Source organism: Manis pentadactyla, chromosome 7, assembly GCF_030020395.1.
Source record: "Manis pentadactyla isolate mManPen7 chromosome 7, mManPen7.hap1, whole genome shotgun sequence".
NCBI lineage: Eukaryota > Metazoa > Chordata > Mammalia > Pholidota > Manidae > Manis > Manis pentadactyla.
The window spans coordinates 67949759-67965763 of record NC_080025.1 but is presented as its reverse complement, the minus strand read 5'-3'; the positions used below and the strand labels follow the sequence as shown (position 1 = coordinate 67965763).

The window sequence follows — 16005 nt, the reverse complement described above, 5'->3', positions numbered from 1 at the left end:
AACTTTTAATGGAGACTATTTCTATAATTGAGATCGTTAAAATGGAGTTGAAGATTAAAATGTTTTAACTCAAGTAGTTTTGCTTCCTAAAGTACTGCTTTCTTATGATTCTCAGATTTAGAGAATTGGGGGTGGGGCAGCAAGAAGCTTCAATTATATTCCGTTTTTAGCCTGTAATGTGAAAGAAATTATTGAATCTCACTGTAGAGATGTCTGTCTACTGTACATTGCTCTTATGCCAGAAAACATATTCTTTAATTTTCACATGATGGGGAACATCGCTTTCCGAATGCTCTAGTGTAAATGAGGACCACAACCAGGAAAGAGAAAGGTAATTTTCACACTTTGGATTGGAAAATTAAACACCTATTAAATGTGCTTATTTGGATTTAAGACTTGTTAGATAAAATACATTGAATTGGAAAAAAATTTATTTTTATAGAATTTTTCCATGGTTATTGAAATGAGAATGGATTTTAAGCATTAGCAAACAGAATTGCTATTGTGCTCATTATGCAAGATTTTAAAAAATAATCATATAACATCCATTACATATTTAATTAAATCTCTATGATGTCTCTATATAACGGTCTTTAAATTAGTTTCATAGTGAATGATATTATGGCATCTGTGTTCTCCTCAGTTTTTGCTTTCTATTTCTGCTCTTTGAGAGGATGCCATTGAATAATTCTTACGTTAATGGTCCACTTTATCCAAGTTTATAAGCCTTATAAGTAAGTTTTACATGCAACTTTACTTCTTGAAGATGTGAATGGCTGTATGCTATAGTTTTAGAATAACAAGTTTGAAATATGAAATATTTAAAATCTACTAGATTTAGAGATACTTGTCTAAGTGCTAAATAGAATTGAGAATTACACTTATTATTTCTCAAGAACTTTATTTCGATTATAATAGATTACTCTCCATTGTATGGAAGGCACCACTTGTTTCTCTACATTTAGAAGACTTCATTTAATAAGAATAGCCCTTTGTTATGTACATATGCCTTAAACTTGTCTGATAAAGTAAGCTGTGTATATTGACAAGACTCATATATTTGACACTCTCTTTATAAGCTCTGTTTAGCAATGGCATCCATTAGAATTATTCTGCCTTCTTTAAAACAAAAACTGCCTTAAAGTTATATAACAATTCTATTGATATACCGAGAGCTTAGCAATTTGGTGAAATAAACTGTGAAATGAACAACAGCAAGAAGAATAAAAGGAATGGTCCAAGCGATATTTCTTCTGTCATTTTATTGGCCTGTCATCACCTTTTTTTGTCTCTATATGTACACTTGTTTTGCCAAAGCAAACGTCTGGTAGCCAATTGTCAGTATTTTGTTTCTAAACTATAATAGAGGGTTTTTTTTTTTTTTTGCTACTTCTTTCTCCTCCTTAATTAGATGTCAAACACGGTTAAAATATCCACTGCTTTGCTCTTAAAAATATTCCAGCATGATTCGTGAAGAGTTAAGCCCCTGCCAACCCTAATTTCCCATGGTCACTTGTTTTCAAAGATCCACCATTAACTCTCTCACTGCTCAGGTTGCCAAGACAAAGTTTCAGGCAATCACTGTGCTGACTCTCTACTTGTCCTCTTGTCTGGTAGGAGATGAAAGAGATTTGATATGTAATGAGAAAGAAAGAAGAACAAGAAGGCAGTCTTTGAGGTGGATATACATGCATATCCAATAAGGTACTTCCTCACTTTCTAGGAAAAAGGAATTGAATAGATGTTTTCAGGACCATCTGGAGAAGTGATAATATTAGAAAAATGGGGTATGCTGGTTCTTCCTCTGAACCAGTATCTGATTTAGAATCCTTGTGGGGGAAGCAAATGTGAGAACTCTGTAAATCTCAGCAGTCACATACAAATTATCCTCAAGAAACATTCACTCAGAGATACTTCTGTCTTCTTTAAATATATGCAATATAGCTAAATGTTAGCATGCTTCTTTTTAAAAGCAGTGCACAACTTTATTTCCCCTGCAAAGCTAGTCAAATTTCATTTTTCTCATGAAATACCAGAACATCATATAATCTGTCTTTTGGAATGTGTGGTACAGTGAAGACTTCAGGAAAACCTATGGAAGTCACAAGGAAATAAAGTTTGGGGTTTTAAACAAATGACAAATGTTCCATCACTCAATGTAATGAGCTTTTCCAGGACATTGTGTTCTTCAGTTTTAGTAGAAATCAAAGACACATGCAAGTCTGAATGTGATGGTGGTCATGTGAATCCAAAGGTTAAATCCATGCTTTTAACTCTACCTTCATAGGGAGGAGTTAGTAAATAACATTCAAATAAACAGTAGACGTTTTAAAGGCTTTCTTCTCAGACTTTGTAAAGCTTTGTTTTTTTTCCCAGAGTCAAGCTGTTTAGTTATGTAAGAAAGAGATTATCAGTTAAATCAAAACTCTCATACCCATCTTACTGTTACTAGAAGATAGCATTTAATTAAAGATTATGAAGTACAATTTTCGAGAGCCTTTTATTTCCCATTGCTCAATATATTCTGATCACTTAAAAATTTAATTAATATGAGTAATGATTTACTAATTAAATGTATTGACTTTTCAGAGATTTTCTTTCATTCTACTAAAGTACAAACATACATTCACACAATATCTATGTGTGTTTATATATTAATATATATGAACAGCAAAACTTTATGTTAATATTTTACAGTTGAGAAAAGCAATCTTGGTAATCTACAGGTTATGAGATAATAAAATGCTTTCAAGTAACATTGCTATTGGTTAAAATTACATTCATACTTATTTATTTACTTTATAGTGGGTATGATCTTTTGAGTCCATGAAAAGTTTTCATGGCTATCTCAAGTATTCACATAATAATTTAGGATGGAATTTGTCTTATACTGACTGTCTCCTCACAGCTAAAATGGAATATGTCTAGGAAGTAGGAGGATATATGAATATATGTATACATATATTTCACAGAGCAAAGAAGTTACACATTCTTTGCAGTTCCTTTTCTCTAATGGTCACTGCAGATTTCACATCTGGTCTCTGACTTGATGATTCTTATTTAACATGGCCTTTTCTTCTCCAGTTCTCTTAATCCTAAAAATCAGATTTTGATTCTGAAACCTTACATTTAAGCCCGCTGGAAACTAGACAGTTTTATTCATCTACTCAAAAAGCATATCTTGGCAAAATAATGAAAAGTGAAATAATATAAAATACTCAGTCACACATCTTGTGATCCAGTGCTGGTCAGATCAAATGAGGACTAGTAAAAATCTCTGATTAGTGGCTTCTTTGTTTAAAGCTGCCAACCAGATTGGCCTTTGAAATAGTAATGTATATGGCATAGAGTTTAACAAGTAGGAAAATAACTGAGACCACAAACCATGCCTTGTATGTCTATAACCCACCCACTTTTGATAATGATATTCAGTCATTACTAGTTTAAGTCAACTTGAACTGAAGCAATAATTTTTCCAGTTCTTTTTTATGTGGTTAGTCCTCTTCATGTAAATGTTTTCCAAGACTCCACTATTGCCAGTGACATCAAGTACCTGGATATTTAGGCAACTAAGTAGATTTATAGATCTGTGATAACTGTTTTCTTATTTTTAATTATCCTATGTAAATCAAACAACATAAGTAATAAATACATTGTGCTTTTTGGAAATTATATTTGAACTCTATATTCAAGAGTTAATGCAATTGAAGGATCTGTCAGGAATGAAATTTGAATTAATTGATAGGATTGCATAGGTTCCTAGTAACAAAATAAAAACTGTTGTTTATAGAACATAATCTATTTATGCTTAATGAACATATATAACAATTTCCAATGTGTTTTGAGTAACAAAGTTATCATGAATTTTAAGTCAGCAGTGAGAAAATGTTCTTCTTAAGTCTCATTTTTCTGACTTCAGAGACACACCTACCCATCACAGTTCCAAATGTCAAAATATTACACTTTTATAAATTTTTTGGATAACTTAAAAATATAAAGTCAGAAGTATTCTAAATAGAATTCTAAATAGAAATATTCTAAATAGTATATAAATAGAATTTATACTTGCAATTTTCTTAAAACTTACAAAGAGACCAGTATTAAAATAAATTTTTAATTGATCATTATCTAACTGTTCATTTACAAACTCGTGATTTTATGTCATGGGAAAATTATGTTTTAATTGATTAAGACAGTGCACTTATAAAGCTTTATGAAAAAATCTAAGATGAAATGATCGATTAATGCAAAATTGTAGGTAAAATCTCCAAAACACATGACAGGTATCTAAGTTTAGTGCATGCAGTGAAAGCTCACTTTAAAAAGACCGGCAGCTGTACACATAAATTACAACCAAGTGTGAGTCTTGGGCTGGATTTTACCCCCATGCCTTCTAAGGTGCTATTTAAAGGAATTATCATGATTTGCAGTTCTGTGCTTCCACTAATAGGTGGCACTAGAAATTTGTGACAGCTCTTTCGTTAGTTTGGAAATGGGCAGACTGCTAGGATACATAATACACAGAGTAATGTGTGGAGGCCAAGCTTGGAAGCACTGACATAAAAGTCAGAGGAGATGTAACATGCACAAAACGGAAGCATTAGTTGAAATGGAAATTAGAATTGATGTACTCCTTGCATATGTTTCTTTGGACATTATACCATGAAAGAGTAAATGGTTTTAAGCAAAATAAAAAAATAAATAAACAAATTTTAACTTCAGTGAGACTTTTTATGCAAAGCTTATTTGTCAAATGTAAAACAAAGTAATGAATGAAATAATAGTACCAATCAAAGAGAATGATGGAGGTTCAGTTTCATGTGTGTGTGTGTGTGTGTGTGTGTGTATAATTATAAACATTCATATTGTTTCAAGCCTGAATCATAAAGTGTAATTGACAGGAGTGAGGCAGCCTGCCTATGGCATGTTATTACCATCATTTATAATTGGAGAGTAGCTAGGTGAGAAGGTAAAATAATTTTTATAAAATGCTATTTGCTATATTTTTAAAAGGACTCCTTTTGGTTTTCAGGTTGTTTAAAATTGTTATCATAATTAAACGTGAAAGAATCAGTAAATTCTGACATAAATAAACCTGACCGTCTCCAGTTTCTACCTCCTTTTATTGCCAAGACATAAACATCAGTATGAAGAGGGAATTCACACACTGTTCCCAAACAGTGACAAAGCTGGACTCTGTCAAACCCAGGATAAGGAAATATACAATTTATACTTGCATTAGGGAATGAAGATAAGCAAAATTATAATTCTGTTGATAAATATGAAGAACAATTTGGTCTTAGAATTGTCTTCAAGCTTAAAGTAAAACTTAAAGGGACCACAAATTTGGGGAATCTTGTCTTCCACTGAATGAGTCATTAAACCTGCCTTTCCAGATTTCCTTTGCTTGGAGCGATGTGGTGTGGGAAACAATGCTGACCAATCCTTAGTGTAACTTAGTTTGTTGCTGCGATCATAAACATGTCTTTAGATAAAATGTAATATCACCCACTTGAGTTTTCATCAACACACAAAGTGAAGCTTGGTTCTATTGCATATGTCAAATGATTTCTCCAGTCTGTGAAATTACTTATGTGGATCATCTTTGTTGTGCCAGGTTGAGGTTCTCAAGGCTGGATCTGTATTAGTTTTCATCATTACAGTCTCAGTAGTTAGTACAGAGTCACTCATTGAATGATTTTGCTCTTGCTTTGACACACCTTGTTTTTTAGGCCCAAATATGCCTTTTTTATAAATGAGTACAAACGAATGCAGTTTTCTAAAAAAAACAATTCATTGTAAGGGAATCATATAATATTGTAGAGACAGTAAGCTCGGTGCTAGATACTAGAATAGGAAGCTATCAGTTGAAGCATTTGAAATTGTGCAAAGGGTATGAGAGCAGTGGTATCACCACAAACAGGACATCTTGAATGGAGCCTACTTCAGGGTTGAATCAGAAAATACCTGGGTCATTTCTGTTTGCCTGTAAATAATGGTGAATACTGAACAGCACATACATCTTGGAAGACCCTAGGAACCAGGCTGAGGAACTGTTTCAGTTCTTTGGATGAATACCCTGATCTTCCTTATCACCGTGTCTCAAGGCACACAGCCAGAAAGAAAGTGAGTGAGCTGACTCTAACACCATCATTCTCATGGCATCTGAGCCTTTGTGTAGAGGTTGAAAGTAAAGCCATTTAAGAATTGAAGCTGACTGTATCCCGTTGTCTGCACTTTTGCAAGAATCCCGGCTCTGCTCTCTGACATGTCGCTGCGACTTGGGATCGCAGCCCCTTCCTTGTTTCCTCCTGTCCTGAGGCTGCTCACTCAGAGCGGCAGTTGCTCCCTTGCTCTTCGTCTCCAGGTCAGTCTCTTCCTTGCCCTGGCTTTGTGCTCTGTGTCCCAGGAGCACCACCACTTCCAACCTCAGCTCTTGCTCCCAAGCCCCCATTTGCCCAGGAGAGAGATGTGGTCAGGAAATAGTCGCAGGAATCTTTGTTAAAGCGTGATGTACAAAATATAGATCAAGTTCTGTAAGATCCTTATCTCATATAATTGGGAGGGTGGGGAGAATAAAAGCCTACTTTCCTTAGTCCACTTTCAGGCCTGTAACATGTTTTGAATATAAATTAATTTACAATATTTGATGATAAATTATTAAAAAATATATGTTAGTCCTGTGAGAAAGTAGAAGTGTTAACAGGAAAGGACAGTAGGACAACTATGAAGAGTGGTATTATGTACAAATCATAGCTATTAAGTCATATTAAAAAATAACTAAAGCCTAGTCCTTCAGGAATGTTAATTTCTTACCCTCGAACTTGAAGTTTCAAGAGAATAAACACTGCTCTGTTGTGATCACGCTTTAAGAATTGGTTTAAATGAACCCAGCTTTTCATTAGCCATGAAAATTTCAGTGATTTAGAAATTCAGTTAGTATAATCAGCATTTCTTACTTGCGTTTTATGTGTAAGACACACACACACAAATGCACATAAGGCATGTGACAGATTTCTTCATGAGTAAGTGGATTCTTGGATGAGTAAAGGGAATACAGTAGGACTTCTGAGGAAGATGATACCATATCTACCTAAAGACGTCAGGGGACTTTTTCAAACAGGGAACAAGGAATTCTTGAAGCTCAAGAAGAATTTGAGAAGGCAGTAGAGAAGAGTGGCAAATACCACTATCAAAAACTATTTATTTGATGTTTGTTGGTAAAAGAAACTCTGCTCTTTATAAAAGCGATTTTTTTGTAGTTTATATAATAATATAGCTATATAATTTTTTTCTGCATTCAAATGAGATATGGAAACAAATCTGGACTTAAAGCTTAAAGCTGCAGGGAAACTAGTTATAAGGCTGGGAACATCATGGAGTTAACATACAGTTTGTCTAGCTAGGCTTGACTGAAAATCAGATCAGGAGGGGCGAGTGGTACGGTCTTGGAAGGACATTTTCACAGTGGTCACAGGAGTCATTTGGGATTATCTCTCTCTCTTTTAGTATTTGTCTGTAAAATACATAGGTCATGCTTCTTTCTAGCCAATGGAGAAAAAAGAAAAGTTGAGTTTGGTTATCCAGTGTAGAAAACACTGTGACTGTAGTTCCCCCAGATTATAAGATATACTGATTTAGAAAGCGGTTTTCTTCTTGTTTACCTAGGTAGTTCCTATTTTTTTCTGCTTTACTTTATTGTATCTTTAACCAGTCCACCAAAAAGTTATGAAAAGAGCAATTGCTGTTTTATAAATCATGTTTATTTTTAATCGGAGACATCTATGTCATCTCATATATGATGAGTACCAGGTATTAAAATGTTCCTCTAACTCTCTATTTCTGTTCCATACCATGTTTTAAATTAAAAGTCATATATTGAGTATATTTTAATCCACCTCGCACTTTGTTATCATTCAGGATGTTTCTCTGGCACACTTAAGAAAAAATTAGTTTCAGAAGAAACAGTCTAGTAAAATCTTGGCACATTTCATAATATATTTGACGAAGTTGTAGGTTCATGGTATTTTTCAACACAAACTACAAAAAGTCACTCTGGAATTTTGGTCATAATAGTATAATCTCTTGTACTTGCAGAATTATATATAGATGAAGAACTACATAAATCAGTGTGTTCATATGTAGTACATATGTGTGTGTGAATCCAAAATAAATATGAGTAAAGATACATTCAAGTCATTTTTCTAAGTCACATTTCATTTAATTGGGAATTATGGAAGGCAGAATGCCAATCACTAGAGCACAGGATTGACACAAAAGGTTGTGGGGAGAGTTCGTGTGCTTGACGTCAGGTCTTGAGCAGCTCAGGATTGGGCTATGATCTTCTGCCCTTTAATAGCTGATCTTCCTGGGGCATCTCCTACTGTATACTGCTGCTGTCACGCCAAGTTCTCTGCTCTCTCTCAGGCGCACTGCTGGGGTGCCTCCTTCAGCGGCCCTTACCTCTAGCCTTCTCAGCGAGTTGGCTGCATGCCATAGTGCTTAGTGTCTTGGCTCCAGAGGCATGCACACATTGTTTCTATTCTCAAATCCCTGCACCTCCTGAGTGCAGGGTATGAGCAGGACACAGATGCCCCCCAATACAAGAGCCTTCCATCCTTCTAGATTTGAAATATATAATCTTTCCTTTTCTTTTTTTTTTTAACTGATTCTGGCCACCCATCTCCCCCACCCACATCTTTTCTCTGAAAGTATAAGGTGTTCAACCCATATCTTCTTATCCTATCCAAATAAATCTCATTTAAGCCTCTTCCTTACAAAAAAATAAGGAAAACCTTTTTAATCCTCCCTAGAGGCAAGGAACCATTTCTAGGCCTCAGAAATTAAAAGCCCTATGTCTCTCTTGGGAAGAGTTTAAGAAATTTTCATTTTTAGCAGATAGGACTACAGAAGATCAAGCAAAGCAATAATATCTGTATTAGGTAATCTTGTCACCTAAACTTTTCACTAAATTTTCCCCTTACACACACATATACCTTAATGACCTACCTAAACGGAACATCGTGCCCAGTACAGGGAGTACGGTTCTCATAATTTTAGTCCTAATGCCTCAGCTTTACAGTTTTAAAATATGTTGACTAAAGGACAAATTAGCCTCTTTCACCCTTAAGAGGTAAAAATGTTGCTCAAGTGGTGACTAGGAAGGGAAGAGTATCAGAAAGTTCACACAACTGGAAATTAGGTGTCAGAGTTACCCAGGAAGCCCTTCTCTGTCTATCCATCCTCCTAACGGGGAACATCATCAATTCTGGAAACCATTTGCTGAGCCAGCTGGGGACTTCTGCCTGTAACTCCTCCACATGTCAAAGGCCACAAAATGTCTGCATTTGGATCTCTCATAGGGAAGGAACTCCAGCTCAGTTTGTTGAAAATGGTCTCCACTGTCCTCTACAGATTTGTTTCTCCTCCCTAGGCCCAGTTTCAGAGCATGTTGTAATTTTGTCCCAGCTGTCCAGGTCAGTAGCATCTTTGCCTCTTCCCTCACTGGCTCAGCCCATGTCTAACTAGATGACCTGTGGATCCCACCCCTTGAGTCTCTCTCTCTCTGACCTGTCCTGTTCTCTATTCCAGGTTAAGCCACATCCTTATTGTTACTTGCCCTAGTGTGGCAACAGCCACCAAGAATTACTGATTCTTCCTTCTGTCATTACTGGCTACAATTTTTTTTTCTGAAATTCAACTCTAATTATGTCTTTGCCTTATTTTAAATTCTTACAAAGTAAAGCCCAAATTCCTTAGTTTGACCTGTAGGAATAATTAACCGAAGAGTCTAGGGCATAGAGGGAGCAATTTATATTTTCTGAAGTTCTTCATATCTGAGGAAGTTAATGCCTGAATAAGGATTGTGAGGATGGAAATGAGAGAGAAAAGCTGGAGATGAAACACACTGAACGTAAAGAAAAATTAGATTTGGCAAATGGTTGTGTATAGGGAGGATCTGGAGAATTCAAGAATTGTAAAGTTTTAAATTTCTGCAGCTTGGAGTGTGATCCAGTGATTGACAGGAACTGTAAGGTTGGACTCTTCACCTTGCAGCCCCAACCATGCCCCACCACATTTTTCCCTTCTCCACATCACACCTGTGAACTTTCCTTCCTGGGTGCACCCCGCTCACCCCCCACCCCCCACCCCCAGTTGTTTACCTGATGCTGTTCTCTCCAATAAACATTGACTTGAGTATCTCCTTAACAAGGATCTTGAAGGGGAAGAGAGATATAAAACATAACATTGGCAACTATCCTGAGGAAACCTACCAATTGGAATGGGAGAAGACACCGTTTGCTTCTTAGCATCACACCTGTTCTTTTATTCATCCTATATTCTCAGTCAAGTACAGAGTCTTGTGCATGCTGGGGACCTCATTAAAACTCCTTAAATGAAGATGGTTGAAGGAGTAAGTGACGACATGGCAGATAGTCATTCCAGGTGAGACAGCTAAGGAGTAGAGGTGAGACCATACCTGCAGTAGATTTAAGCACAGGATATAATAACCCAGTTTAATTTAAAGGTTTGTAGAATAGGGTAGTGAAATATTTGATTAGAAGAAAAATCGTTTAAGGTTGCAGAAGTAGCTTAGATATGGAAAATGGTAGAGAATTTGAAACAAAGTTTGCAGCAAAGTTTAGATTTGAACAATAGATGATGAAACTTTTAAAGTATGTAAATAAGTGGTATATGCAAAGTAATGCTTTAGGAATCCAGAAATCTAGAGGTCAACTTTCAGTTCTGAATCACTGTGTCATATCAGAGATGCTGATACAGATTTTGAAACGCCTGTTCAGAGCAGAATTAAGGTTGCACACTCTAACAGAGCAGACATGCCCTCTCTATTAGTCAATCTCCTAATCAAGACAACTTCTGGAAAAAGACTTCTAGCATAATAACAAAATGAGACCAAACAGCTAAAAAAAGCTTTCCTCTTGCACGCATGAAGTCACTCAGCAAGGCAGAGTCGATGTCTGTTTTGTTTAATCAGAAACAAGATTAATACTTATCTAATTGGCTTTGCTCTGTAACTGTCAAACTGGACAAATGGGAGAAAACTGTCTATTGTGTGATAGTACTCCTCTCCACAACTATATATATATATGTCAGTACATTAATTTTGAAAGAATCTGTTTAGTCTATTTTAAGCAAATGCCATACAAGGAAGTGAAATTAGTTATGTTAGAGTGATTTGTTCTATAGTACAGATCTCAGTCTGTAATATTGAACTGTACCACACAAAATGCACACCATGGACACATTCGCGCATTTGATTCTCCATCGTACATGTTACACCATCTTTCATACAGTTTAGTTTTCTTGTAGAGATAATAACTGCAGGTCCCTAGAGTGTCCCAGTGAATGATCTGGATTTATTGCCTTTTCATATTTCCAAAAGAATAAAATTTCACATTCTTGGATTGTAGAAAATTATAACACAGATTTGATTAAATATACTCAATGATATACATTATCTAATGCTGTCGAAACAGTGTGTTTAATAGTGTTCAAGTGCTTGCTTACTGGCCAGTTAAAAATGAATGGCTTTTTCTAATTTAGCTGCTAGCATGAAAATTTTACAGCCATAGGAGAAATCTGAGCATAGTAAAGAAAGTATTGAATTGACTCTGGCGTTTTCTTGGTCTGAGGATGTGGGCTTATTATCTTTTTTTAGCCTCAGTTGCTCTTCTGCAGTGTGGGAGAGGAGCTCATTCAGGGTAGCTGCTGTCAGGATGATGACAAAACATGTGTAAGGTGCCCAACCAGGGCTTGGTACACAGAAGATACTCATTTAACTACTAATTGCTAGAGGCAGATTAGAAATTATAAAGATTCTAGATTACTGTGTTTTGCTCATTTGGAGTGGGTATGCATGCACACATTCTTCAGCTGTTACTCATTTTGTGAATTAGATTAATAATACAGAAAAAATCATGACTGTAATCTTTGTAGTGTGCTTCTTTCAAAGATGCAGCATAATAATGGGAATGTTTAAAAACAGGAAGTTTGTCAGTACCAACTACTCAGTGAGCATATGGGGAGGCTTTGTAAAAAGCTAGTGTTGCAAGTAGACAATTGATGAAAAAACAGCTGAGTCTAATCTCAGGCCTTTAAGTTCTACCTAGGTGAAGCTAAATGTCTGATATTGACCTGTTGCTTGGCACAGTTTGAAGTGTAATTTCAGTGGAATCTGTATGAGTGAATCTGTAAAGCTTTTGATGGGGATGAAAGCAGGCCTGATTATTAGGCCTAACGGCTATGAATGCTTATTGAATCTGGCTGAGCAAGGAAGCACCTGTTTCTTAAGGAAAGGGCTGCCTGCATCTCACAGACTGGAAGTTCCAGCTCATGTTTTCAACATGGACCAAAGTCAGTCATTTAATATTCAGTAAAAATAACCAGGAAATGACTAGTTTTATTTCTCTTGTACTTACAGCATATCCTCTCAAATGTTGTAATGGTTGCCTTGAATATTATTTTGTTATGATTTGGTCCATGAAGACACAACATCCTTCATGACAACTTAAAGAATATTTAATCCACAGAGAAATTAACACAATATTCTTATTTAGTATGTCCCCAAGTTGGAAGGAAACTGTGGATATAAAGTCTGAGTCTTTCTAACTTCTATGAACCACCTGTGATGGCAAATAACCCATTTGCAGGAAAGAGGATATTCAGTCACTCAAGAAAATAAACTTGCAGTCTGAAACTAGTAAATAGAATGAAGAACATGTTGAGAGTAACTTAAAGGGGCTTTTGTCTAACAGAAGACACTTGGAAGCCAGACTGGGAAATCCAGACATCGTTAGAAAGGGAGGTGACACCAACCACAGTCGGCTTATAAAGGATTTTTCTGGAAGGCAGAATTCCTTTGGAAAACGCTTTATGTACCAACATGAATAAATTTCTGAGGTACTCAAGACAAAGATGAATTTTATTTCATTGCGGATTTAGCCATATTACAATGCTCGTAAACTATTTTACCTTATGTCAGACATGTGGAAGCAATCAGTATATGTAAATGATATGTGAAGGTGAGGTATAGTTTTAGCTTAAAAACTTAGACTGTCTGTGGTTATAAATTATAACCACATCAAAAAGATCAACCTGACTTTAATGGTAACTTAAATGTAAAAATAATCAGCAATAAATTCTTAGAACTGCTGGTGTTTTCTCAGTGAAGTACAGTAAATGTAAAATATACTGCTACTTTGTGCTGTTACCTTATTTTTAGGACCCAATATTCAAAGGCAACATTTTTTACCTTAAGAAATTGTCAAAATGTTAGTAGCTGTAGGTCAATTTAATTATATCAGTCTGTCTCTGAAAAATGACTTTTTCTAAGGGTTTCATTTTATCTTTGTATTCATTTATTTTTTTACTGAGGTATATATATATATATATATACTTGACATACAAGATTATATTAGTTTCAGGTGTGCAACAAAAAATGATTTGATATTTGTATATATTGTGGACCGATAACCACAATAAGTTTAGTTAACAGCTGTCACCACACATTCTTACAGAACATTTTTTTGTGTGTGATGAGAACTTCTAGGATCTACTTTTTTAGCAACTTTCAAATATACAACATGGTATTATTCACTATAGGTGCCATGCTGTACATTACTCCCCATGACTTACATACTTTGTAGCTGGAAGTTTGAGCCTAGGAATTGCATTTTAGTTCGACTATAGTTATGCTTTATTAAAATAAATATCCCTCCTCCATTTTTCTATTAGTGCAATATCAACTTGGTTTTTCCTATAATATACTCTTTCTACATATAAATCTCTGTGTATGTACACTTATGCTCATAACATTTCATAAATTTTGAACATATAAACCTGAATCAAATATCCTTGAAATGGAAATAGATATAATAAAAATAAACATTTCCCTTTCTTTAAATTCAAAACAGTGAAACTCTTAGTCTCAATATGATGGTGGTATGCCTCTTAAAGTATTTCTACCATCTGCTAGATGTAAAGCCAGATATTAAAATAAAATGAATTCAAAGTAGTGTTCCTAGACATACACACAGAGACAACACAAATATAAACTAGAGGAGGAAAAGAAAATAAAGCAACGTAAAATAAATCACAGATAATATTTAAGCTTTTCCTTATCTTTTCAGTGGAAAAAAAGACTAAGGTCACATTTTGTTAGGCGAAATCAGGTCTTGTGTATTCCCAGTTTGTTCATAATAAAACAAACAAAACCCTACCTGTTCTAACATATTTACTTAAGGGAACCAGGAAGTGAATAATTATACTAAGTATCTAAATAAAATTCATCAATATTTAACTGAAAAAAATAATCTCCTGTCTTGGCTCAACATGCCGTTCTTCATTCATTCATTCTGGGCCAGGGCTTATGAGAAACTTGGACAGAGAAAAAAAAGACACAGTCCCTGTGCAGAAGGATCAACTCAGACTAATTAGGGTTTATTTACTATCGGGCTGTTTATTATGTAATTTGGAAGTTTTCAAAAATAGAATTAATTCCATAATCTACTAGACAAATACCAGTTGCCTATGGGAGTTGGTTGCATACAGCAGTAGTAGAGGACTATGAGAAGAGGGAGAATGAGCAGAAACAGAGGAGCTAAGCAGAAAAGCACTGACTAAGTATGCTGGACGTGGAAGACAGGCACACGTTGCAGCCTGTGGGGGTGGTGGGCCTGGTTTGGATGAAGCAGTTTTGTCTAGGGTTCTAGTATCACTGATTATACTTGGTGTGTATTTCCATATTATTGTGCTCGGGCTTCCTTCAGAGTTGTGTTCTTTCTCATCAAGGAAGTGTTCTTTTAAAACTTCTAAATTTATTTCAAATGGACAAAAATTTACTAATTTTTGTGATCATACACCAATCGCTGTAATGATTATTAGGAATAGAAATACACACATGGTTAATTTCTTTCCTCAGGAACCTTTCAACATAGAGTTCTGGAATGGAAAATTGGTTCATCACTTAGATATAAAACAAAGGCTTTGAAGTTCAGAGGTGCCCATGGTTTGTTAATTATGTCATGGTAAGTTATTGAGCATGAGGAAAAGATGTTTTACAGAATGTGAAAATAAGGCTGAACCTATAAGGATGAGGAAACTTAGCAAGAAAAATGCGTAAGGATTTTCTGATTAATAGAGGTCAGAGAAATAAAGCATTAATGTATATATTATCTAAGAAACAGCAGAATTAAATTAATCTTATATAGAAAGAAATAGCAGAATATGAGGCAATGGAGCCAATTCTGAAAATCTGAGTATGTCAGTGATCAGTGATTCTTTCTAATCTTTGATTATTCCTCTAATTACTAGCAACATGGTATGCTGTGAAGTACACTATAAATTATGGGGTATGTACAGATAAAGATGTGTTCTGCCCCTAGGGAGCTCACATTCAGTGGGGAATGTAGGCAAGTCTGTCAAAACATATATACATTATGGGGTAAATGGGCAAAATGTAATATATCTCAAAAGAACTGTGAGAATTAAAAAAATGAAGATATCACAGGAAGGCAAGGGATCAGGAAAGTCATTATGTGAAAAGAAGCATTTGAAGTAAGTATCAAAGCTTTTTGGCAGGCATGGAGGGGAGAAGAAGAATGGAGAATATTCTAGATGATGGGAGTAAATAAATAACACGCAGGAGAGAAAGTGTCAAAGGCATGTCATGGAATGTTTAGTATTTTGGTATGCCTAGGCATATTTAAGAAAATGATAAGTTCATGTATGAATGGAGTAACCATGGGCAGGTAACTCAACTTCTCTGATCACACAATGCATATCACAAAAGAGGTGTTCAATAACTGTTCTTTCACCTGTCAGTTTCCAATAGATATGATTCAATAACTCATAAAAATTGTTATCAGCATTATTTTTATTTGATGCCTTGAGCACATTCTAGGTGCATGATACCAAGCCCAGAACCACAGTCTAGTTGGAATCAGTGGGGCATAGTAGTAAAGCACATGGTTTTAGCAATCTGAG

General features: G+C 35.3%; 1 protein-coding gene across 4 annotated transcripts in view; it reads left to right on the top strand.

The window, feature by feature from the left end:
• SEMA3A (semaphorin 3A) overlaps positions 1-16005 on the top strand; it is a 467315-nt gene that overhangs the window by 251583 nt on the left and 199727 nt on the right. The gene's annotated exons all lie outside the window — the stretch shown is intronic.